We start from the raw sequence: 24,430 nt of genomic DNA, 5'->3' as shown, positions 1-24,430 counted from the left end.
CTTTATGGAGCATCCACAGTGGCACAGTTCGAGGTGGCAATGGAATCCAAAGTACAGTTTTACAGCAGCTTCTTTTAAACATAATCTTTACATACATTAACATTTTAGCATTATGTTGTCACATAATTGTATCTATTGTACACAAAAGTTTGCGTGACATCTGCCCTGGGGAAATAGGAAATAGTTTAAGCACTTGCTAAATGCTGGTTAGTACTCCTAATGGGATTAGAATGTCAATCCAGTCTGAGCTTGTATAATTAAGAGGTGTTAGTCTTTTTGTTTTTAAAGTTAGTAATGTTAGTAAAAATACTAGACCTATGTGATCTAAATACATCAGAAATTATTGTGTACTGAAGAAAAGTAGAGAGAATATTAAGTGATCTCCCATAGCTGGGGTGTGAAATTTTATTTACTATTGCCAGTTTTGATAGTTTCTGCACATTTATTCATGCAGTTTCACAGAAGTGCTGTTTTGATAGTAAGTTGTTTAAAGGGGACAGCTGCCCTATTTAATATGTATCGAAATGTACATCCTAGTGATGGAAACTGTTGATGTTCTGGAATCTATTCAGGTCCCAAAAAATAGTTGCTAAGGTCTAATTAATATAATAATCTTTCCATAGTTTCGAGTGGGTCATGGAGATATGATGGTGGGGATTGCATGTTCTGAGTAGGTTATGGTATTAACACTTATTCAGGGGCAGCCTTTGATACAGAAACATATCTAAACACTGCTTCAGCATGGGGCCAATAAGAATTGAAAGGTGTTAAAAAACAGGAATGGGTTGGAAGGGATGTCTAATTTAGCTTAGAAACTGTACTATAAAGACAGAGTCTTATGACTGAGTAAATGGAAACATGGCATAGTAAACATAGAGTGTTTGTGAGTGATAGATAACAAAGTGTGAAGCTGGATGAACACAGCAGGCCAAGCAGCATCTCAGGAGCACAAAAGCTGACGTTTCGGGCCTAGACCCAGCTTGTGAGTGAGTTGCTAAAGAAAATGATAATACAATATCTCACAGAGGTTTGGTTTGGGTTACAGGAACGGGGGAAGATGTAGCAGGCAATAGCAAGAGCTGAGGAGCCTGGCTTGATAGGAGGTGTGTATGGTAACAGAAATAGAGGGAGAGAAGATGGTGGAGAAAGTCATCTTCCTGCATTATGGTGCATTCGTCCAGGTGACTGGGACTCACTGATCTTGGACCAGGTTGGCATGGCCTGTTGTCATGACCTCCCCACTGGTCCTGGTGAGTGAGTACATCCTGTCTACGCATCACCTCCAGGTCTCTGCCTGTAAATGGAAAGCCGATTTTCCATAAAAATCAAAAGAGCTGCAGATGTTGTAAATCAGGAACAAAAGCAGAAGTTGCTGCAAAAGCTCAGCAGGTCTGACAGCATCTGTGTAAGAAAAAAATCAGCGTTAATGTTTCAGGTCGAGTCCCTTAGAACTGACGGCAGAACCTCTACCCTCACGTACCCTCCCCCCAAAAAAAAACAAACGCAGAAGCCCTCTTGTCCTCACATATCACCCCACTAATCTCCGTATTCAACATATCATTCCCAGCCACTTCCACCACCTACAATCTGCCCCCCAGCCAAAGATACATTTCCCTTCCCACCCTTATCTGCCTTCTGGAGGGACCGCGCTCTCCATGACTCCCTTGTCCACTCCACACTCCCCACGAGCTCCACGAGGCCCAGCATCTTTCCCTGCAACCGCAGGAAGTGCTACACCTGCTCCCTCACCTCCATTCAAGTAATCAAACAATGCTTCCACTTCAGACAGAGGTTCACCTGCACATCTGCTAATGTGTTCTACTGCATCCGCTGCTCCCAATGTGGCCTCCTCTACATTGGTGAGACCAAGTGGAAGCTCAGATACCGTATTGTACAGCACCTGTGCTCTGTTCGCCTAAATGTGGATTTTACCAGTTTCAAAATCTCATCCTATGTCCAACCCTCCTGCTCATCCCTGCCTCTTTGGCCTGATACAGCCTGTCCACCTTCTCTCCCACCTACCCACTCCTCCCACCTCACTGACCAATTCCCGCCACTGCCTCCCTGCACTCACCTATCACCATTTCTTAAGAAGGGTCCTGGCCCGAAACATCAACCTTGCTGCTCCTCTAATGCTGTCTGCCCTGCTGTGTTCCTCCAGCTCCACACTGTGTCATCTTTGACTCCAGCATCGGCAGTTCTTGCTATCTCTGTAGCTGGGAAAATGTGAGTTTATATGCAGAAAATAGGAAGGGTGATGGGGTAGGAAGTAAATGATAGGATAAAGGATAAAGCCCAAAGAGAGAGAAGAGCAGTTGGACAGACAAAGGAGTTGATAATGATCTGGCTAGGTGGGTGAATAGCTGTTAATGAGGACTATTAGCGACTAGCAATGGGTAATGTGTAATGTCAGACTATGTGGTAACAAGGCCTGGAGTGTGGGGTAGGGGGCTGGGACACGGGAGAGTTTAGGCCCTAAAATTATTGAAGCAAATGCAAAATACACTTTTCACTGCATTTTGGCACATGTGACAATTTTCCACACTCAGTAACAGCTGAGACTAGTGTCAGGAACTCTGCAAGGTAGCTCCTGACAAACAAGTGCAATTGCACAAAGACATTTTAAAGATGGCACCAGCGTCAGGGATGCTGGACAATTCCAGGTTATCTTATCAATGGCTAGTTGCTCCAGGTACAGCAAGTGGTAGAATGTGGCTAGTATTGGATGAAAGGGGCACCTCAGCACCAGGGTAAATCGTTAATGAAATAGTAGGAACTGCAGATGCTGGAGAATCTGAGATAACCAGGTGTAGAGCTGGATGAACACAGCAGGCCAAGCAGCATCAGAGGAGCAGGAAGGTTGACGTTTCGGGCCTAGACCCTTCTTCAGAAATGGGGGAGGGGAAGGGGGTTCTGAAATAAATAGGGAGAGAGGGGGAGATGGATAGAATATGGATAGAGGAGAAGATTGGTGGAGAGGAAAAGGACAGGTCAAAGAGGTGGGGATGAAGCCAGTAAAGGAGAGTAAAAGGGAGTTAGGGAGGAGATAGGTCAGTCCAGGGAGGATGGACAGGTCAAGGGGTGGGATGTGGTTAGAAGGTAGGACATGGGCGTGGGGCTTAAGGTGGGAGGAGGGGATAGGTGAGAGGAAGGACAGGTTAGGGAGGCACGGATGAGCTGGGCTGGTTTTGGGATATGGTGGGGGAGGGGAGATTTTGAAGCTTGTGAAGTCCATATTGATACCATGGGCTGCAGGATTCCCAAGTGGAATATGAGGTGCTGTTCCTGCAATCTTCTTTGCATCGTTGTTGCACTGCAGGAGGCTCAGGATGGACATGTCGTCTGCAGAATGGGAGGGGGAGTTGAAATTGTTTGTGACTGGGAGGTGCAGTTGTTTAGTGCAAACTGAGCATAGGTGTTCTGCAAAGTGGTCCTTAAGCCTCCGCTTGGTTTCCCCGATATAGAGGAGGCCCACAATGAGAACAGCGGATACAGTATATCACATTGGCAGATGTGCAGGTTAACATCTGCTTGATGTGGAAAGTCTTCTTGGGGCCTGGGATGGGGGTGAGGGGGGCAGGTGTAGCACTTCCTGCGGTTGAAGGGAAAAGTGCCAAGTGTGGTGTGGCTGGAGGGGGAGTGTGGAGTGGACAAGGGAGTCACAGAGGGATGGTCCCTCTGGAAAGCAGATAAGATTGCAGAGGGAAAAATGTCTTTGGTGGTGGAGTTGGATTGCAGTTGGCGAAAGTGTTAGTGGATGATGAGTTGTATCCGGAGGTTGGTGGGGTGGTACGTGAGGATGAGGAGGATTCTGTTTTGGTTATTATTGCAGGCAGGGCGTGTGAGGGATGAGTTGCAGGAAATGCAGGAGACACAGTCAAGGGCGTTCTCAACCACTGTGTGGGGGGTAGTTGTGGTCCTTGAAAAATGGTCCTTGCGGTCCATCTCAGATGTCCTCATTTCTCCTCACCTTTACTGGCTCCATCCCCACCTCTTTGACCTGTCAGTTTGCTCTCCACCTATCTTCTCCTCTATTCATCTTCTATCTGTCTCCCCCTCTCTCCCTATTTATTTCAGAATCCCCTTACCCTCCCCCATTTCTGAAGGAGGGTTTAGGCTCGAAACGTTAGCTTCCCTGCTCCTAAGATGCTGTTCGGCCTGCTGTGTTCCTCCAGATCTACACCTTGTTATCTGAGTCATTAATGAGGCAAGTTTGGTAAGCGTTTCTATACTTCCCACTACCTTGGGAAGGTAACCAACACAATCAAAGACCCTTCCCATCCCAGTTATACTCTCTCCTACCCTCTTCCATGCAAGCAGAAGAGACAAAAGTTTAAAAACACATAACAACAGATTCAAGAACAGCTTGTTCCCTACTGTTATCAGATTTTATCAGATCCCTCATAAAGTTAATCTTTCTTTGCACCTGGACAAATTGCATAGTGAGCAACCATTTCGATATGGTCCACAATGTTACCTCCTCTGTAACTGTAACACAATGTTCTGCATTCTGTTCTACTACACTGACGTACTTATGTAAACTATCATTTGCCTTGACATCATGCAAAATATGTTTTTCATTGTATTTCGGTAAATGTGACAATAATAAATCAAATGTGATAAGAGATCTCAGTAGACATTGTGGAGAAAAATTCTCCATGAAACTGGGCCCAACTGGTCCTTAGTCAAAAAAACTTAAGACTGAGTCCCTCTTTGTTAGTGACCTCAATGCCTCTTTTTTCAGTAAAACTGTCCAGTCACTTTGCATTCCCAAATCTTCATACTTCTTAGACAAATATTTTTCATTACAGTGATTCCCCAGTTTCAAAGACATTCCAACATCTTCGCATTTTTGCAGTGTAAAAAAAAAGTAATCATTGAGTGTTTTTCAGCATTATTTATCAATACCCTCAAACATTAATATTAACGTCCTGTCACAATGACTTTCTATTGAACTGATTTACTATCTGCATTTCTATTTAGACAAATTCTAAAACTAACAAATGCCCCAGGAAACCATTAAAATAAATTGGCAAAAGAGAGCTAAGGGGAAGTATTTTAATTATGATCAACTTGCTCAATAGTTCAGCTTAAGCCAGTGAGTAGTTGAAGCAGATTGAGAGGTCGCAAATATACTACCCAATAACCCATGGTAAGTGAACGCAGAAGACTGCAGTATGTGTCCTCGAATTATCCTCAGGAACATTAGGTTAGGACAGGTAAGTAACATGAGTTTCAGGCGGGTCAGGACTTAACTTTGGCATTCCTGAAGCTGAACAGATGTTGGTATTCACTTTGTGACAGGTAACATAATGAGGTGTAATTTTCTGCCCTTGTGTTTCCTGTTTAAATTTAATGATAATGTACTGTGTTTGACCTGCATTTCGGATATTCATTTTTAGATAGCTAAGACTGTTTCCTGGCAACTTAAAAGTCACAAAATTAAGCAGTGCAGGCCAAGGTGAGATAGCAAAGTGTTTGGAGCTGACACCATGGTTCAGTATGATGTGGATGAGGCAGAAATACAACTTGTGCTGTAACATTGTGGACCATATTGAAATGGTTGCTCACTGTGCAATTTGTCTAATTTTAATTCCCTTGCCCACCTTCGGACCTTTCTCACCTCCCATGGTGAGCAGTGCTATTTATTATTCCACTATTTCGTCCTGCCTGCCAATATAGTTAACTCATCCACTTTTGGGGCATTTAAACAGTCCTTGGATAAGCATATGGAGAATGATGGGATAGTGTAGGCGGAGGGGCTTAGATTAGTTCACAGGTCGGCGCAACATCGAGGGCCGAAGGGCCTGTTCTGCGCTGTATTGTTCTGTGTTCTATATTCTATTTCCTCTGCCAACATAAAGCTCTTTTTAATGGAGTCTGCAAAGTGCCTTTGACCACAAACAGATGCTATCTTGAGATGGAGATAACAAAGCAAAGGGTCTAGGCCCGAAATGTCAGCTTTTGTGCTCCCAAGATGCTGCTTGGCCTGCTGTGTTCATCCAGCTCCACGCCTTGTTATCTTGGATTCTCCACCATCTGCAGTTCCCAGTATCTCTTTCTGGAGAAGGACTCTGTCAGGAGCAGACCCATTCAATGCATGACAACTTCTGGCAATAATGTTTACAATGTTCATAAGTACTCATCCCAGTGAATACATTTAGTAGAAGAATAAGACACAAATAAAATGATAGAAATCAGAGAGTCCCTACAGACTGGAAATAGGCCATTTGGTCCAACAAGCCCACATCACCTCTCTGAAGAGCATCACACCCAGACCCATTCCCCTACCCCTGCAATTGCCTTGTCTAACCCACCTAGCCTAAACATCCCCAGGCTCTATAGGCAATTTAGCATGGCCTATCCACCTAGACTGCACATCTTTGGACAGTGGGCGGAAACTGGAGCACCCGGAGGAAGCTCACACAGACACAAGGGGAATGTGCAAACTCCACACAGTTGCCCAAGGCTGGAACTGAATCTGGGACCCTGGTGCTGTGCAGCAGCAGTGCTAACCACTGTGCCCCCAGAAATATTTGTGACTTCACTCTCATTTCATCTGACTCGTTCTCACAGCACCGGGGACCCGGGTTCGATTCTGCCCTCGGATGACTGTCTGTCTGGAGTTTGCACATCCTCCCAGTGTCCGTGTGGGTTTCCTCCAGCTGCTCCACTTACCACCCACAGTCCAAAGATGTGTAGGTGAGGCAGATTGGCCATGCTAAATTGTCCATAGTGTTCAGGGATGTGTAGCTTAGTTGTGTTATAGGTGGAAGGGACTGGGTTGGATGCTCCAAGGGTCGGTGTGGACTTGTTGGGCTGAAGGGCCTGTTTCCACACCGTAGGGATTCTATGATGATTCTATGATGATATGAGAGTCACTGGCTAGGCCAACATTTATTTCCCATGCATAGTTGCTCTTGAGAAGGTGTAGTAAGCTACCTTCTTGAACTGCTACAGTCAATTTGTTATGGTACTCCCACAATGCTGTTAGGGATGGCCTTCTAGGATTTTGATCCAGGAACACCAAAGGAACTATGATATATTCTCCTAACATGGTGAGAGACTTTGAGGAGAACTTCTAGGTGGTGGTGCTCCCAAGTATATGCCGTCCCTATCCTTCTGGATAGAAGTAGCCAGGGTTCTGGAAGATGCTGAACAAGAAGCCTTTGTGAATTTTCTGCATTGCAACCTGTAGATGATATACACTGCTGCTACTGAGTATTGGTAGTGAGGGAGTGAATATTTGTGGAAGTGATGCCAAACAAATGGGCTGTTTTGTTCTGAATGGTGTTAAGCTTCTTAAATGACTGGTCAATTGGGGCAAGGCGAACCAGTCAACACAAAACTGTTCAGGATTAAAGCTGTTTGAAGAAGAGAAAGAAAGGTTTCTGGGAAAGACAAATTCACTGACTCTCCACCACTTGGCCTGATACATGTATTGATCCCCTGCCAAGAGCTAGACTCTTTCCCCAAGCACCTCACATCTCAGCCCTTACTCTGCTTTGAACCCCCTCACCCCCACATCCCACAATGGCCCAACTCTAACCCCACTTCACCCCCAGTTTAATTCTCACTCTGCTCACCACTCTCAACTGTCGGACTGTCACCCCACTTCCTGATGGCTGAACTCCCAAATTGATCCCCCAAACAATGTCTTGAATATCACTCCAATCTGTTCTGAAGGCCCAACTCTCTCTCCACTCTTCTCAGCCAATGATCCATGTCTGTCTCCACCTGTGGACCCAAGTTGGCCTGAAGCCTAACCCCTCCCAATATAACCTGACCCTTACCCACTTCCTAGCTGTTGATGCCTGACTGTCATTCCCCCCGCCCCCCCGCCCCCCCCCCCACCCCCCTAGCTCCCACACTGCCCATCTCCCAACTGATCGCTGGACTCTCTAATTGCTCCTGCAATGAGCCACATTTTTTTTGTTTAAATTATGAACTGGAAAATGGAAGTTAAACACCACCATAGAACTAAAACATCAAGAGGGTTTTGCAACTTAAAAAAACATGGGCATGCTCACTGCTGTGGTTTCCAGACCTCTATTGTGTTAAACCAATCATATTGCCCTGCTTACAGTTCATCTAATGAAAGACCACTTCTCTCCACATTTCCTGGGAGCTGAAATTGTGGGAGAGAAATGGCCTCTGGTTGGAGGAACAGTTGCTTGTCGTCATGCCTTAGCTGTCTTCAAAGGCCAGAGAAGACCATTCAGCAGGCCACACTGTGACCCATTGGATTAGTGGTTGTACATGGTTTACTTTGCTGCCAAGGTGAGCTGTTGCCAAATGGTGTGAATGTTCAAGGTGGTGCAGATTGCAAATTGAACAGATGGCTTGATCACAACGTTGCCAGGTTTCTCAAATGCTGTTTGAATTGGAAGTGAATTCCGGGAAGGAAAATGTTTAAAAGTTACTTTGACAGCTACTGAGAGAAGGCAAGTATGTAAGGAAAGCAGGAGATGGAGTAAGGGTGCAGGAGGGTGGCTGAGGAAATGAGCCATCAGGCAGATGGCAGACGAGGGTGCCAGATGTGTGAGGGGTAGGATGCTTGGTAAGGGAGAAGGATACCAGTTGGTTAAGGAATTAGGCTCTCAGGTTGCTGATGAAGGGGTAGGCTGCCTGGATAGTTGAGGGGATTATAAAGAAAGGTATGTCAGGATATAAGGGGCAGGTGGTTGATGGGATAAGGTGCCAAATAGCAAAGGGGCTGGTGGGTAAGCTTATAGTCTCTCAGGAGAGTGATTAGGTTGTTAATAGGGTGAGGGATAGGGTAGGTGATGAAGGGACAGTGAAGGGATGGTGTGCTGTATGGTCACAGCAGCAGATCATTGAGGAGGTAATGTGGCAGGTGAGTGATGGGGTTTAGGTGGCTGGTAAGTGGGTGAGAGATTGGAGTGGGTCAGAATTTGAAAGGAATTTTCAGGTGTTGAGGAAAAAGGAGACAGGCGTCAGTTTGAGTGGTGGGAGGTCAGTATCATGGAGACAGAGAGATGTACAGCACAGAAAGATGTGTTTTTGGAACATTTTAGCAGCTCTGATTAAAAGCAACCAGTTATCTCTTATCCCATTTTTCAGCACCTGGCCCATAGCCTCTTAGGCCTTGGTAATGTGAATGATTGGGGGTTCATTCTTATTGTGTTGAGTTAGAGCAGATTTTAATCCCTCGACCTTGCATGGTGTAACTATGGAGGAATAACTCAAGCTCAGGCTAAGGGACTTTTTTGGAAGACACCCAAAGTGCAGTAGTTGACCTTTGAATGTTTACACTTCCCAGACAGTTATCACATAGTCTCTACATCCGGACATCTGAGAGGTTCAAATGTGCATCTTTCTGCTCTGTCACTATCTGAAGCCTGGAGGATTTGGGTTCGGAAGTTAGGCGGAAATATGCTGGGTTGTTACTGATAATGTCCAATAATCATTAATGAGGAGTGGATTAACTCTGTACGTTTGTTTATTTAAAGCTGTAAAATGCAATACAAGTTAACAGTAGACATTAGGGAAGAGACGTAAATACTGGCCTATCCAGCAATGTCCACATCTCATAAACAAATTAGAAGAAAAATTAGAGTAGCAGAGCAATCTTGAGAAGCTGTAGAGTCTACTCTTCTGCTAAGTATGTATTGATTAAGTTCTTATGTACGTATGTGCACAAGTAACAGGGAATCTATCAAATTTACATTAGTTCAGTTGGCATCCACTTATAACATTAGTGGGGTCATATTAATCACTTACCTTAGGTTTGTCTGATCTGTCTTCGAATTACAAGAAATACTTTATCCATTTACTGAAAGCATTATTAATATTCTATATAAGCAGCTCTGCTATAAAAATGTATTATATGGGTAATTTATGTTGGGAACCTATGATTACTAGTGCATTTGGAAAGGGTTCTTTTAACCAAAAATAGCTTTGAACCTCTGACCTAAATGTTTGAGAAATTTGAAGCTGTTTAGTTTCTGGTTGACAGTAATGTTTAGAATTCAATTAGCCTAGCAAATGAAAAGCAACACTTAGATTTTACTCATTACTTAAGAAGTAAGTTGAAAATTATTTTATTATGCTGTTAATGTGAAGCTGAATCCATAGTTACTAGTCGACGATTACAGCAATGAGTAGCTGAAATTGTGTTTTGCAACTGTGTTGCTTCCTTATAATCCTCACTGCAGGAGATGTTTCCTGTTTCATATAATATTTGATTAGTGTTGGGTGGTGCTTTGAAATTTTTTTTAAATAGACAACTTAAGTTTTGTGGCAGCAATGTAAAATTAAGGAGGCGTGGTTAGTAAGTTTATGGATGACACTAAAGTTGGTGGTATAGGTTACAGAGAAGAAGGTTATTTAAGATTACAAAGGGATCTTGATCAATGTGGCCAAGGGGCTGAAGAGTGGCAGATAGTTTAATTTGGATAAGTTGAGGTATGATATTTTTGTAAAACAAACAAAAGCAGGGCTAATACAGCTAATAGCAGGGCCCCGAGTAGTGTTGTGGAACAGAGAAACCTAGGGGTTCAGGTGTATATTCTTTGAAAGTGGGGGTCAGAGGTAGGCAGGGTGTTTAAGAAGGTATTTAGCATGCTTGTATTCATTTCTCAGACCTTTAAGTATAGGAGTTGTGTAGGCTGGGACTTCTTTCACTGGAGGAAAGGAGGTTGAGGGGTGACCTTACAGACATTTATAAAATCATGAGGGGTACACATAAGGTGAATAGCAAGGGTCTTCTCTTTAGGTTGGGGAAGTTTAAAACTAGAGATGACATTTTTTTAGGTGAGAAGAGAAAGATTTAAAAGGAACCTGAGGGCCAAACTTTTCACACAGAGGGTGATTCATATGTGATTTGATTGCCAGAGGAAGAGGTAGACGTAGGTTATAGTTACAAAATTTAAAAGACATTTCAATAGGTCTGTTAACAGAAAAGGTTGAGAGGATATGTGCCAAACACAGGCAATTGGGATTAGTTTAGTTTGGAAAACTTGTTCAGCATGGACGCTGTGTGGCTCTAAAACTAGCTAGTTTCTACGTGTGGAGTTGCAAATCCAACTGACAGGCGGAGTCATGACATTGTATGCACACATTGCATGGAGTCCTGAAAAGTGAATCCTTTTGCCTACGGTGGCAAATATTAAAAATAAATCAATTCTATTAATTCCTTTAAAAAGATTTTCTTGCAATATGGGTGCCAGTGGCATTAGGAATGTTCTGGTGAAAACTAGAGGGCTTAAAAATGTCACAATGCAACTGGGAGAAAAGCCCACAAACTGATGAGAGTATGATAAGCCACCCACCATATCACTCACTGCCTATTCTTTGGTTCAAGGAGTGGTGGGCCTGATTCATTCTGCACATTAACACTCACTCTTAGCCATCTATCCGCCAAGCCCCCTCCTTCTCCAAAGCCCTCTCACCAAAAATGAAGAAGATGCCATTCCAGAGTTTTCTATTGACGTAGGTGTAACAAGTCAGGAAATTTCCCATTTCAAGCTAACTGCCTCACTAACAAAATTCCGGACCTCATATCTGGACTGGAAAGTTTAGCAAAGTTGAAATGTGGACTTCTTCAAGTACATATCATAAGTTTATTTGTCTGCTTTCTTCCACAGCTTTGTTCCTTCAAGTTATCAAAATATTGCCTTATCATGTGGATATGCTCATCAGATTCACAAACAAAATTTTCATGTCTAGGCAAATAGTAACAATGACAGAAAAAGCCATTAAACTGGCAAAATCAGCTACATAAATATATTATTCATGGTGAACTGAGACTCCCTCAACCATTCAGCTGGTCGATCCAGTCAGCAGATGAAGCATTTAGATTTGTGATGTCCCAGATTTATTCAGGGTTCGACGTTAAGCGAATTTAAAAACTGCTGTGGGAATCACACAAATTAGCCTCAGTGATAGAAATTTCCAGTATACATATTGATTTATATGCTCATCTATGGCTATTGTATTATGTGTCATTGTCAGTACACCTTTCACCTTTAAGAGACACATTCATGACTGTTCAGATTATATTACTCATGTCTATGTTACTGATCAAGTGATAAAAAAACTTAAAAAAAATCTTGCTTGTCATTGTCAAGGAAGAGCTTTGTACAGTTAACGTACACAGTCTTTCTGTCAACGATCAGAAAGATGCAGAAGAGATCTGGAAAATTTTCAAAGACCAGCTCAAGTTAAGAACTAAATTCAGGTGTAGTAGAGTACAATTCATGTCATACACACAACTTCAGGTGACCACTCTGTTGAAAGATGCTACAGCGAGGAACTGACAGACGGACTTATTGAGTTGTTAACCGTTTCTGTGTCAATTAAAGACTTCACAAAGAATTTTTTTTGGAAAGTGAAAGAGCAATACCATTGTATCAGAGATAATAGAAACTGCAGATGCTGGAGAATCTGAGATAACAAGGTGCAGAGCTGGATGAACACAGCAGGCCAAGCAGCATCAGAGGAGCAGGAAAGCTCTCCTGCTCCTAAGATGCTGCTTGGCCTGCTGTGTTCATCCAGCTCTATAACCTTGTTATCTTGGGCAATACCATTGATTCACGAATTGAGAATGAATGCAAGTATGAAGGCATAATGTCAGGCCAACAATTACATGCATTGGGTGGTCTTTCAGGCCACTGCGACAAGCCTTGGCCCAGTACGATGGTTTCCCGGCCCGGTGTGGAGGTCTTTCAGCAGACCATGGCAGTGTTTCAGCCTGGCATGTCCTCAGCTGGAATTCCAGCCTTGAGGTGAATCCAAAGCAGTCTCCTGGCCTCAAGAGCCTTGATGTGAAGTTCAGCACAGTCTGGAGTCAAGGCACAGTGCAGCCAGGAGGCTAGGTGTCACTTGGTCTGGACTGGAAGGACTGTTGCTCTGAATTTGTACTTCTGTTTTTTCTAACTTATTCTTGCGATCTGTAATACTGAACTTTTTAAAAAAATTTTCTAATCTTTTTTCCCCCGAGGAACTTGCGCCGAAGAATCTGTTCCTAGGTACTTTGTACCTAAAATGGTTCTGTAAGAGGCAACTTGCAGAACTTTTCACTGAACTCATTTGAGTACATGTGACAATAAAGCTAATTCAATTCAATTCAGATCTTTGTTGACCAGTGCAGACATGATTGTTAAATTGTCTCTTTATGTACTATCGACCTCAATGAGTCAATGTGTCTACGATTTGTTTCCAAGCAAAGATATCAGTAACTCCATTTAGCTGGAATTAAAGCTGATCAGATGGTGACCATGAAGTAATTGTTGATTGTCTTAGAAGACCATCTGGTTCACTAATGCTCTTTATGAAAGGAAGATCTCACATGCTCCCCTGGTCTGACCTATGTGTGACCCCAGATCCATAGCTATGTAGCTAAAATTTTGAAGTGAAAAGCGCAGGACAGCATGTCAGGACCAGCACCAAGCATACCTCAAAATGAGTCATCAACTCTAGTGAAGCAACAAAACAGGCCTATTTACATGTCAGACAGAGTAAACATCAAGTGGCAGACAAAGTTCTGATATCACCACTAAAGACATTTTTTCCTCTCCACCCTTTTCTGCTTTCTGGAGGGACCACTCTCACCGTGACTCCCTTGTCCGGTCTACACTCCCCTCCAGCCCCACCACACGCGGCACTTTTCCCTGCAACCGCAGGAAGTGCTATGCCTGCCCCTACACCTCCCCTCCCTCACCCCCATCCCAGGCCCCAAGAAGACTTTCCACATCAAGCAGATGTTCACCTGCACATCTGCTAATGTGGTACACTGTATCCCATGTTCCCGTTGTGGCCTCCTCTACATCGGGGAAACTATACGGAGGATTGGGGACCGCTTTGCAGAACACCTACATTCGGTTCACACTAAACAACTGCACTTCCCAGTCGCAAACCATTTCAAGTCCTCCTCCCATTCCGCAGACAACATGTCCATCCTGGACCTCCTGCGCTGCCACAATGACGCCACCCAAAGGTTGCAGGAACAGTAAATTATATTCCGCTTGGGAATCCTGCAGCCCAAAAGGTATCAATGTGGACTTCACAAGCTTCAAAATCTCCCCTCCCCCTACTGCATCCCAAAACCAGCCCAGCTCATCCCTGCCTCCTTAACCTGTCCTTCCTCCCACCTATCCCCTCTTCCCACCTCCTACCTACTGGCCTCATCCCGTCCTGCTGACCTGTCCGTCCTCCCTGGACTGACCTATCTCCTCCCTACCTCCCCACCTACACTCACCTTTACTGGCTCCATCCCTGCCTCTTTGACCTGTCTGTCTCCTCTCCATCTATCTTCTCCTCTATCCATTTTCTATCCACCTCCCCCTCTCTCCTTATTTATTTCAGAACCCCCTTCCCCACCCCCATTTCTGAAGAAGGGACTAGGCCCGAAATATCAGCCTTCCTGTTCTTCTGATGCTGCTTGGCGTGCTGTGCTCATCCAGCTCCACATCTTGTTACCTCAGATCAAATCTGAGATCTGCAGTCCTGCCACATTCAGTTGTGAGTGATAGTGGTTAAATAACTCACTGGAGGAGGAGGCTGCACATATGGCCCCATCCTTAAAGATGGAAGAGCCTAGCACTTTAATACAAAAGGTAAGGCTGAGCATTTGCAACAATCTACAGCTAGAAGTGCTGAGTGTATGATTCTGCAGAGGTACCCAGCATCACAGATATCAGTCTTCAGCCAATTTGATTCACTCCATGTGTGTTGTCAAAAAACAGTTTGTGGCACTAGATACTGAAAAGGCTATTTATTAGGCCTGACAATATTCCAGCAATAGTACTGAAGACTTGTGCTCCAAAACTTGATGCTCCCCAGCAAGCTGTTCCAATATAGCTACAACACCAGCATCAACCTAACCATATGTAAAACTGTTTGAAAAAACAAAGTCCTATACATAAGAAGTACATAAGTCCAACCCAGTCAATTACTGCCTCATCAGTCTACTCTCGATCAGCAGTAAAGTGATGGAAGGTGTCATCAACAGGGTTATTCAACACCACCTGCTTAGTGATGCCAAGTTTAGGTTCTACCAGGGTCACACAGCTCCTGACCTTATTACAGACTTAGTGCGAAAAAAAAGCTGAATTCCAGGGGAGATGTTAGAGTGACAGCCCCTGGTATGAAAGCCACATTTGACTGAATGTCATCAAGGACCCCAGAAAAACTGCAGCCAATGTGAATGCTTGGCCTGCTGTGTTCATCCAGCTCTACACCTTGTTATCTCAGATCCTCCAGCATCTGCAGTTCGTACTGAGAATCAGGAGGAAATGACTCTGGTGGTTGGCTGAAATTACATCTGGCACAAAAAAGAATGATTGTGGTTGTTGGAGATCAGTTGTTATCTCAGCTCCTGAACATCTCTGCAGGTGGTCCTCAATATAGTGTCCTTTTCAGTTGTTTCATCAATGATCTTCCTTTCATAATGAGAATATCTGCTAATGGCTGCACAGTGCTAAGCACCATGCACAGATCGTCAGAGACTGAAGCAGTCTATGTCCCAATTCAGCAAAACCTACACAATATCCAAATTTTGGCTGGCAAGTGAAAAGCAACATATTATGGGTGGCATAGTGGTTATCTCTGCTTCCTCACAGCACCAGGAACTTCGGTTTGATTCTAATCTTAGGTGACTGTCTGGTTGAAATTTGCATGTTTCAGTCCAAAGATGTGCAGTTTAGGTGGATTGGCCATACTGAAATTGTCCGTAGTGTTCAGGGATGTGTAGGCTTGTGGGATTAGTCATGGTAAATTGGTTTTGAGATTGGATCTGGATGGGGTGTTGGAGAGTTGGTGCAGAGTCAATGGGCCAAACAGTCTCTTTCCACATTGTAGGGGTTCTAAAATTCTATGACATTTGCTACAAAAGTGTCAAGCAATGACCATTTTGAATGATAGATAACCTAATCATAACCCCTTCATATTCAATGGCTATTACTATCATTGCTGCCCCCCTCCGATGCTACTAATAATCATAAACTGAACTGGACCAGCTATATAAATGTTGTGGTTGCAAGGACAGGTCAGGCACACCATCTATAAAAGTCAGGAAGTTGATGGAATATTCTCCACTCGCCTGAGTGAGAGAAGTTCCAGCAACACTAAAGAAGCCCAAAAGATAATCCACTTGATTAGCAGCCCACTTAACACCTACAATTTCCATTCCACCACCACCAATGCACAATGTCAGTACATCTGAATGCATCCCATCTACCATCTTAAAGCTTTACTTCCTTCTCAATTGGTACACTCTCCAAGCAGTAGATACCTTCTGAAACATGCACTGCAACAACTTGTCAAGCCTCATTTGATAGCACCTTCCAAACCTGCAAACTCTACCATCTAGAAGGTTCAGGACAGCAGATACATGAGGACAGTACGAGTTGCAAGATTACCTCGATGTCACAAACCATTCTGACTTGGAACTATTATCTCTTTTCTTTCACAGTCCACTGGGTTAAAATCCTGGAATTCCCTTCCTAACAATACTGCACGTGTACCTACACTCCACGAACTGCAGCAGTTCAAAAGGCAGTGTATACCCCCATCTTCCTCAGGGTAATTAGCGATGAGAGGTAACGGTGGTCAGCCAGTAACACACCTTTTACACGAATGGTTGAAAATAAATAAATTACTTACGTTTGTTAGAACCATTTACAGGTTGATATAAATATCATCAGTATATCAGAGTAATGTGTATATGTGTCAGCTAACAGTACTTTATTTCACGTATATGCACAGTGTCAAAGAGAAAAGTCAACATTAATAATAAATTGGTGACTACAGTACTTAATCTTTGCTACAATCTCAGGAGCTAGTGGCACATACTTCTATGGAGACAAGCACAATAGGTTGCAGCAGAAGGAATAATGCCTACGGAGCATGGGTGTGGGTGGAACTGTTGGAACTGGAACTTGCTGATCATAAAATCCAATTATTACAGGCCCTAAAGATGCAGAGCTACAACAGTCAGATGACATATATACTTCTGTAGCTCAGCATCAGCAGCTCATTCAGTAATTTTAACGGTGCCAAATAATCTCTACAATTTGTGGAGATATTGACAAGCTTATATCTTTACATTGTGGCATAGCTTGCACAGACATTGCTAAACCCTCTCTAATCATAATATTTGCTTCCAGCACTGCTGTTGTTTGAGCTATTGAGAGCTTGTGCTCTAATCCATTACAATCTATTTTCTCTGGTTTCACCTTACGGGTGAACTGGATAGCAATTGTAGCTGCTTTGACAGTCTTTTGTTGCCCAATAGCCTGTCGAAGCACTGATCTTTGCATTAACAGAGGGATATTTTGAGAAGAATATACAGGTTCTCAGGACATTTATAAACCTCAATTGTTACGTAAGTGGATTATTTCACTTTCTAATGTCATTTTTGTCCCCCTTTACCATCACTCATATTACACTTCTAGTAAATCAGAGAATATTTGAGTAAATGGGATATATAACTGAGGATGTGTCTTGTACAGAAGTTCCGACAGGGATGCGTTTTGCAGGAGCTGAATGAAGAATCAACTAATGTGAAGCAAGTTCTTTGCAGCCTGATCATTTTTAAAATATTCGATCTTAAAGTGAGCAGTTTTGGTGCTAATCCTTATTTGCATTCAGAGACTTTGTTCAGCTACTGGATGTAACACGTCGAGTTGACTATCGAGTTCGTACCATTAGTTTTTCCATACGTGATTATTGCATCATTCCAGAAGATTGGTTACTTGCAGCATATATTCAGATTTTTACAAACAATTAACTTATGTGTGAATTAATATTACTGTGTATAATAAATTTCCAAAAGAATGAAAAAGATCACTAAAGTGTTTTTGGTACAACATATGTTGTGTCAGGGTGGCTCAGTGTTGAGCACTGCTGCCTCACAGCACCAGGAAGCTGAGTTTAATTCTAGCCTTTGGCCACTGTCTGCCTGGAGTTTACACATTCTCCCTGTGTCTGTTTGGGTTTCCTCTAGGTGCTCCGGTTCCCTTCCCCTGGGCCAAAGATGTGTAGGTTAAGTGGATTGGCCGTGCTAAATTCTCCATTGTGTCCTGGGATATGCAAGCTAGGTGGATGAGCCATGGGTTACAGGGATAGGGTGGTGGTGGTGGTGGGGGTGGGGGTTGGGGTTGAGTTGGGTCTGGGTGGGATGCTCTTTGGAGGGTCCGTGTGGACCTGATGGACCAAATAGCTTGCATCCATATTCTAAGGATTCTATTGATGATTCTATGACCACTGTGAATGACCACATCATCCAGAAGGCAACTGGTGATGAGTAACAAATGTTGACATTGCCAGTGATATTTCACTTTCTGGGAATTGATCCGAAAGACGAGAATAAAGATACAAAGTGAAAATAAATTTTTACATACATTTGCTACATACTTTCCTCATGGAAACCTATGAATTTTATATCCAAATGTTGCTGTTTCAATACTTTCTGAATGCACGTTTATATATCAGCCTATCCCTCTGGCCTCAAAGAAATGCAAATGCTGAAATTCGGAAACTAAGTCGGAAATTATTAGACATACATAATAGTGAAGGGGAATATCCAAGGTCAGAAACAGTTAAGATTTCAACATTGAAGTGTTCTCTCTTGAGTTTCTGCCTGACCTGTAGTATAATTCTAGCATTAGTCTGGTTTTATTTCAATAGTCCTATCCTTTGGTCACTTTCAGGAGAAAAGTTGCCAAGTATCTATGAGGCGTGAACATTTAACGTTTCGTGCAACCCTAATGTTGCATGCCACACAGCTAATGCATCACATTTCACTATTGTGAAATTTCAGCTGTTGCACTTTAGCACTCCATATCTGAGTGAAGAACTGTGACTGGCTGAAATGTGATCTTGCCTTATTATTTGCTAAACCTGAACAAAGCAAAAGCAAACCGATTCATTGAATGAGCCATAAAGAATTGAACAATCAGATCACTATATTTAGCTTAAAAGCTCATAATATGCAAACTCCACGCACACAGTTGCCCAAGGCTGGAATTAAACCAGTGTCCCTGGTGCAGTGTGACAGCAGTGCTAACCACTGAGCTACCAGGCCAGTGACAAAAGTAATCTCACTGGGCAGTTACACTGTCTTGGAGGGAAACGTGGAGGTGGTGATACACCCACGTGCCTGCTGCTCCTATCCTTTTTGACAATGGAAACTGTGTTTCTGAAAGATGTTATTGAACAAATGTTGGTGGGTTGCTCAATGCATCTCATTGATGGTATGCATTGCAGGCACAGTAAAAGAACTAAAAGTTTTTGACATCTTATCTACCATCGATCAAATGTGCTTCCTTCTCCTGGATGGTGCAGAGCTTCTTCAACATTGCCAGGCAGGCGAAAAGTAGTCCACCATTTTCCGAACTTGTACCAGTCACATTGAACACCTTGAACTCTGTAACAGCATACCTTCACCACCACAATGGTCGACCATACAATTTCTAAGGCAACTGGGGACGAGCAACAAATGCTAGTGATGTTCACATTCTGTGAGTCTGTCAAAAAAAAAACAAAGAGTTTGAAAACAAAAACATTTATCAGTATTTTTCTGCATACTTTGGGGATTCAAGATGACAGCCCCACAAAACCCTGAATCTGACTGCATCTATTAGTAACACTGCTAAAGTGACTGGTCCAGTTAACTTCTGATCATTGATCTTCCTGGGATGTTGTCGGTGGTGGAGACAACAACTATAATGCAAGTGAAGTCAAAAGTAGATGTTTAAATCACTTTCTGTTGGAGATTGCTGAAAAGTGGTATTTGACATTGATGCCTGATAACTGTATGGCCAGAATGTCAAATGCTATTTATCATCTCAAGCTTCAATGTCATTCAGGCCTGAACTGGTTCATTACTTGAGTAATTTCTTTCCATTCACTGAATGTGATCATTTATCACCTATTGAGCTTCATTGACTGAATGTCTGAATAAGCCATTTCAGAGAACAATTAAGAGTGAAGCACATTGATCTGAGTCAAAGGGCCAAATAACATTGGTGAACCAAATAATTTTCATGATAATCTGTTGCCGACATGACTGGTTACCATTACTGAAACTAAATTCCACAGCTGCAATGGTTGGATCTGAATTTGTGGCTCTGGATTACTAATCCAGTAACATAGCTACAGTGTTACCATTCCTCATTGAAGATATCATGCCCTTGATGTGAATGACCAACATCTAAACCCTAAGATGACATTCATTAACTCAGACAACCTGTCATTATAAGACACAGTTGCAAACAGAAATGTCTCCTCTGAGCACCAAAAGTCAACTTCCCTTTTTTTAAGTAAACAACCACAAATTTCAACTATCACAAAGGGGAATTATATGGTTAGATTACAAAAGTCCAAGGGAAACAATTGCTGAGTACAGAAAATAAATGACACAAAGAAAAAAGACAGCAAATTTCCAAAGGCACATATTCCTTCCAAGTGATAAGTTCTTACTATTTCAAGAGCCCAATCTCTTCACTCTTCACAAGCACAAGAACGGGTGTAACCTGACTTCTAACACTCAACGTTTTCAGTTCGCCGAGCAACTTCACCAAAAAGGCATTTTAAACTTCAAACAGCACATTTGCTCCGAATTTTCTCAAGACCTGGTCACTCCCAGCTAACAAATATTGCCCAAAATACAGTGGATGAGATCGGAAATTGGAGAGGACCTGGAAATGTTATGTCTCTTCTCAAAAGTTGATAGATGGGAGTGCTTGATGGGACCAGTAGTTGACGAAATTATGCTACCATTCAGATTGCTGCTATGTTCTCAATATACTAAATAGTATTAGATTCATTAGGGCAGGGAAAAACAAGTGCAAGAGTATAGCCTCTTCTGACAGAATTCCACTGACCTTTCCTTTTGACAACCTAGTGATATAAACACTGCAAAGATACCAGTGTCTATATCTTTGGACAGTTTAAATGGACTCAATGGAGTCATAAGGCCTAAATATTGACTAGATCCCTCTAAGATATTGTTGGTTTTATGTGATTAATATTCTTTATCAATAACTTACAACTTTTTTGAAACCAAAGGTGTCACCTTTATCCCCACTTCCTCTACCATTATGAATGACTCATTAGCACAATATCTGCCACTCTCCAAATCCACTGAAATGTTGCGACTGTATCTGTGACAGCACCTGACAACAATATTAAGATTGTCCGGCTCCACTTTCATTCTCGATACTTACAGTCCAAGGACAAGTCTTCTCGTTTGAGTAAAATGTGTGTGAAAGTATGTTGGGACTTTCTTGAAAGGTCAGAGATTAAATCTTTTGTCCCACTCTTATCACAAGATTGTAACAATATAAGTTAAAACGCTAAGATAATAAAATGTGAGGCTGGATGAACACAGCAGGCCAAGCAGCATCTCAGGAGCACAAAAGCTGACGTTTCAGGCCTAGACCCTTCATCAGAGAGGGGGATGGGGGGAGGGAACTGGAATAAATAGGGAGAGAGGGGGAGGCGGACCGAAGATGGAGAGTAAAGAAGATAGGTGGAGAGAGTGTAGGTGGGGAGGTAGGGAGGGGATAGGTCAGTCCAGGGAAGACGGACAGGTCAAGGAGGTGGGATGAGGTTAGTAGGTAGCTGGGGGTGCGGCTTGGGGTGGGAGGAAGGGATGGGTGAGAGGAAGAACCGGTTAGGGAGGCAGAGACAGGTTGGACTGGTTTTGGGATGCAGTGGGTGGGGTGGAAGAGCTGGGCTGGTTGTGTGGTGCAGTGGGGGGAGGGGATGAACTGGGCTGGTTTAGGGATGCAGTAGGGGAAGGGGAGATTTTGAAACTGGTGAAGTCCACATTGATACCATATGGCTGCAGGGTTCCCAGGCGGAATATGAGTTGCTGTTCCTGCAACCTTCGGGTGGCATCATTGTGGCAGTGCAGGAGGCCCATGATGGACATGTCATCAAGAGAATGGGAGGGGGAGTGGAAATGGTTTGCGACTGGGAGGTGCAGTTGTTTGTTGCGAACTGAGCGGAGGTGTTCTGCAAAGCGGTCCCCAAGCCTCCGCTTGGTTTCCCCAATGTAGAGGAAGCCGCACCGGGTACAGTGGATGCAGTATACCACATTGGCAGATGTGCAGGTGAACCTCTGCTTAATGTGGAATGTCATCTTGGGGCCTGGGATGGGAGTGAGGGAGGAGGTGTGGGGGCAAGTGTAGCATTTCCTGCGGTTGCAGGGGAAGGTGCCGGGTGTAGTGGGGTTGGAGGGCAGTGTGGAGCGAACAAGGGAGTCACGGAGAGAATGGTCTCTCCGGAAAGCAGACAGGGGAGGGGATGGAAAAATGTCTTGGGTGGTGGGGTCGGATTGTAAATGGCGGAAGTGTCGGAGGATGATGCGTTGTATCCGGAGGTTGGTAGGGTGGTGTGTGAGAACGAGGGGTATCCTCTTAGGGCGGTTGTGGCGGGGGCGGGGTGTGAGGGATGTGTTGCGGGAAATGCGGGAGACGCGGTCAAGGGCGTTCTCGATCACTGTGGGGGGAAAGTTGCGGTCCTTAAAGAACTTAGACATCTGGGGTGTGCGGGAGTGGAATGTCTTATCGTGGGAGCAGATGCGGCGGAGGCGGAGGAATTGGCAATAGGGGATGGAATCTTTGCAGGAGGGTGGGTGGGAGGAGGTGTATTCTAGGTAGCTGTGGGAGTCGGTGGGCTTGAAATGGACATCAGTTACAAGCTGGTTGCCTGAGATGGAGACTGAGAGGTCCAGGAAGGTGAGGGATGACATACTAAATGACATTACTGTTTGTGGGACTACACTGATATGCAGCCATGGGCTCTTCCAGTAGGGTGATACAGGTGGACTACATTAAAAGTTGGGAAAAGAATACCTGAAAGTTGGTCTTCCTCTCAAGATGATTCCACTTCTCAATTATTCAGCCAGCAGCCCCTCAGAAAGAAGCCTACATGCTACTTCCTGCTCCAATGACTGTGTTTGTTTCAGACAAATGCAGATGGAGCCATTGGCTCGATGAGCTCCATAACCTGGAGGACATTTATTACTGACCCTGTAACTTTCAAAGCAAGAGAATGAGTAACCTGCATCTAGCTCTGTTGAAATAGCAGATGTGCAACAATGTACAAATCATGGGAAGCAAAAGGGAAATATTTCAGTTACATCAGAGAATTCACTTGGGGTGTTTGTAACGATATAAACATTGCTTAACTTGTGAAATAGTAAATGAGGAAAGTCTTTCTTATTGGAGCATTTCAAGTCCCCGAAGATCAAAATGCTTTATCAGATTGGCACGTAAAGTTAGGGAAGGCTGCGTATTTCCGATGGGGTGATTTGTGATTGTGGGATTGCATTGTGCTGGGGGCAAAAAGGGGCCTAAAGAGTTTCAGGTAATGAACAGTACTTCTATGATGCCAGTGGTAGGTGGGTGCCTCTCCGGCAGTTCAATGTTGCCTGCAGCTACTCCAGCCAAGTAGGTCCTCATTCCCAAGTCCTTGGGCACAATGTTGGTTGGCGGCAACAGTAAGAGCAGAGAGGGTGAAGTCTAGCATTGAAGAGAGGGAATAATAAACTTTTGAAGCTGTTTCTATTTTAGTAATATCAATTTAATATTAATTTATTCAGTAATTTACAATTTATATAATTTATTCTGTAATCTGGTCTGAAGGTGAAGGGGAGGGAAGGGTTCAAATTAAAATAGAAGTGGAGGGGAACTCCACAGTGCCCACCCCTCCCAAAAGACATCAGGCGATCTCCCGGTCATATTGGTCAGTGAGGGCTCCTTGATTGGCCCAGGTTAACAACCCCATTCAAGGGTCTTGTAGTCAACAAGATCCAGCTGTTCCAATCACTGCATCATTATATCAATACTTGAATTGAGACAACATGCAGTATAAAGGCACTATGTAGGCCATGTCATGGTACCCAATTTCATGGACCCTTTTCTTCCGACCTGCCAATTTTGAAAAGATAGGATAAAGGTCAATCCATTATTGACACAGAGTGGAATCTTCCCAGGTCCTGCGCAAAGTAGGCAAGAGTGAGAAATTTGGGAGAATCGTGGAAGAAGTTGAAGGAGGCTTCTCTTGACATTGGGAACAAGAAATCCCACTTTTCAACTAAGTTTTTGGAAGTCAAGTTGAGATTTTCACTAATGCTCAGAGATCAGCCAATTAATGGAGATTATTGCAGATTATCATCCTCACTTTTACTTAAAATCTCACATTGTAAATATGCGCTCCTCTATGCTACCATCGGTTGATAGAAACTAAGCACAAAGAATTCCTGACATGGAAGTCAGAGCGGGTACCAGGCCTTTCCAGCTCACCACCTGCTCATCCGAACCACCATCCTGGACTCCTGTCAACAACATATCAGAGAAGACTCCACGTGCAGCAGCTGCATTCACTTCACGTCTACGGATTCCGGGGTCTGACACATGCCAGGCCCTACACACCATCATGGCTCATCTATCTCCTT

The 24,430-nt window shown here is 43.6% G+C and overlaps 1 long non-coding RNA gene across 1 annotated transcript; it reads right to left on the bottom strand.

Moving 5' to 3' along the window:
* Positions 1-10: 10 nt before the first annotated feature.
* Positions 11-23,008, bottom strand: LOC125451770 (uncharacterized). Its single transcript, XR_007247379.2, has 3 exons — positions 22,827-23,008; positions 19,271-19,490; positions 11-1,401 (listed from the first exon to the last, which is right to left on the bottom strand). It is a non-coding gene; the product is annotated as an uncharacterized LOC125451770 (long non-coding RNA).
* Between the last annotated feature and the right edge of the window lie 1,422 nt (positions 23,009-24,430).

Source organism: Stegostoma tigrinum, chromosome 5, assembly GCF_030684315.1.
Source record: "Stegostoma tigrinum isolate sSteTig4 chromosome 5, sSteTig4.hap1, whole genome shotgun sequence".
Classification (NCBI taxonomy): domain Eukaryota; kingdom Metazoa; phylum Chordata; class Chondrichthyes; order Orectolobiformes; family Stegostomatidae; genus Stegostoma; species Stegostoma tigrinum.
The sequence above is the reverse complement of the archived record's forward strand: the minus strand, read 5'-3'. Positions and strand labels throughout refer to the sequence as shown.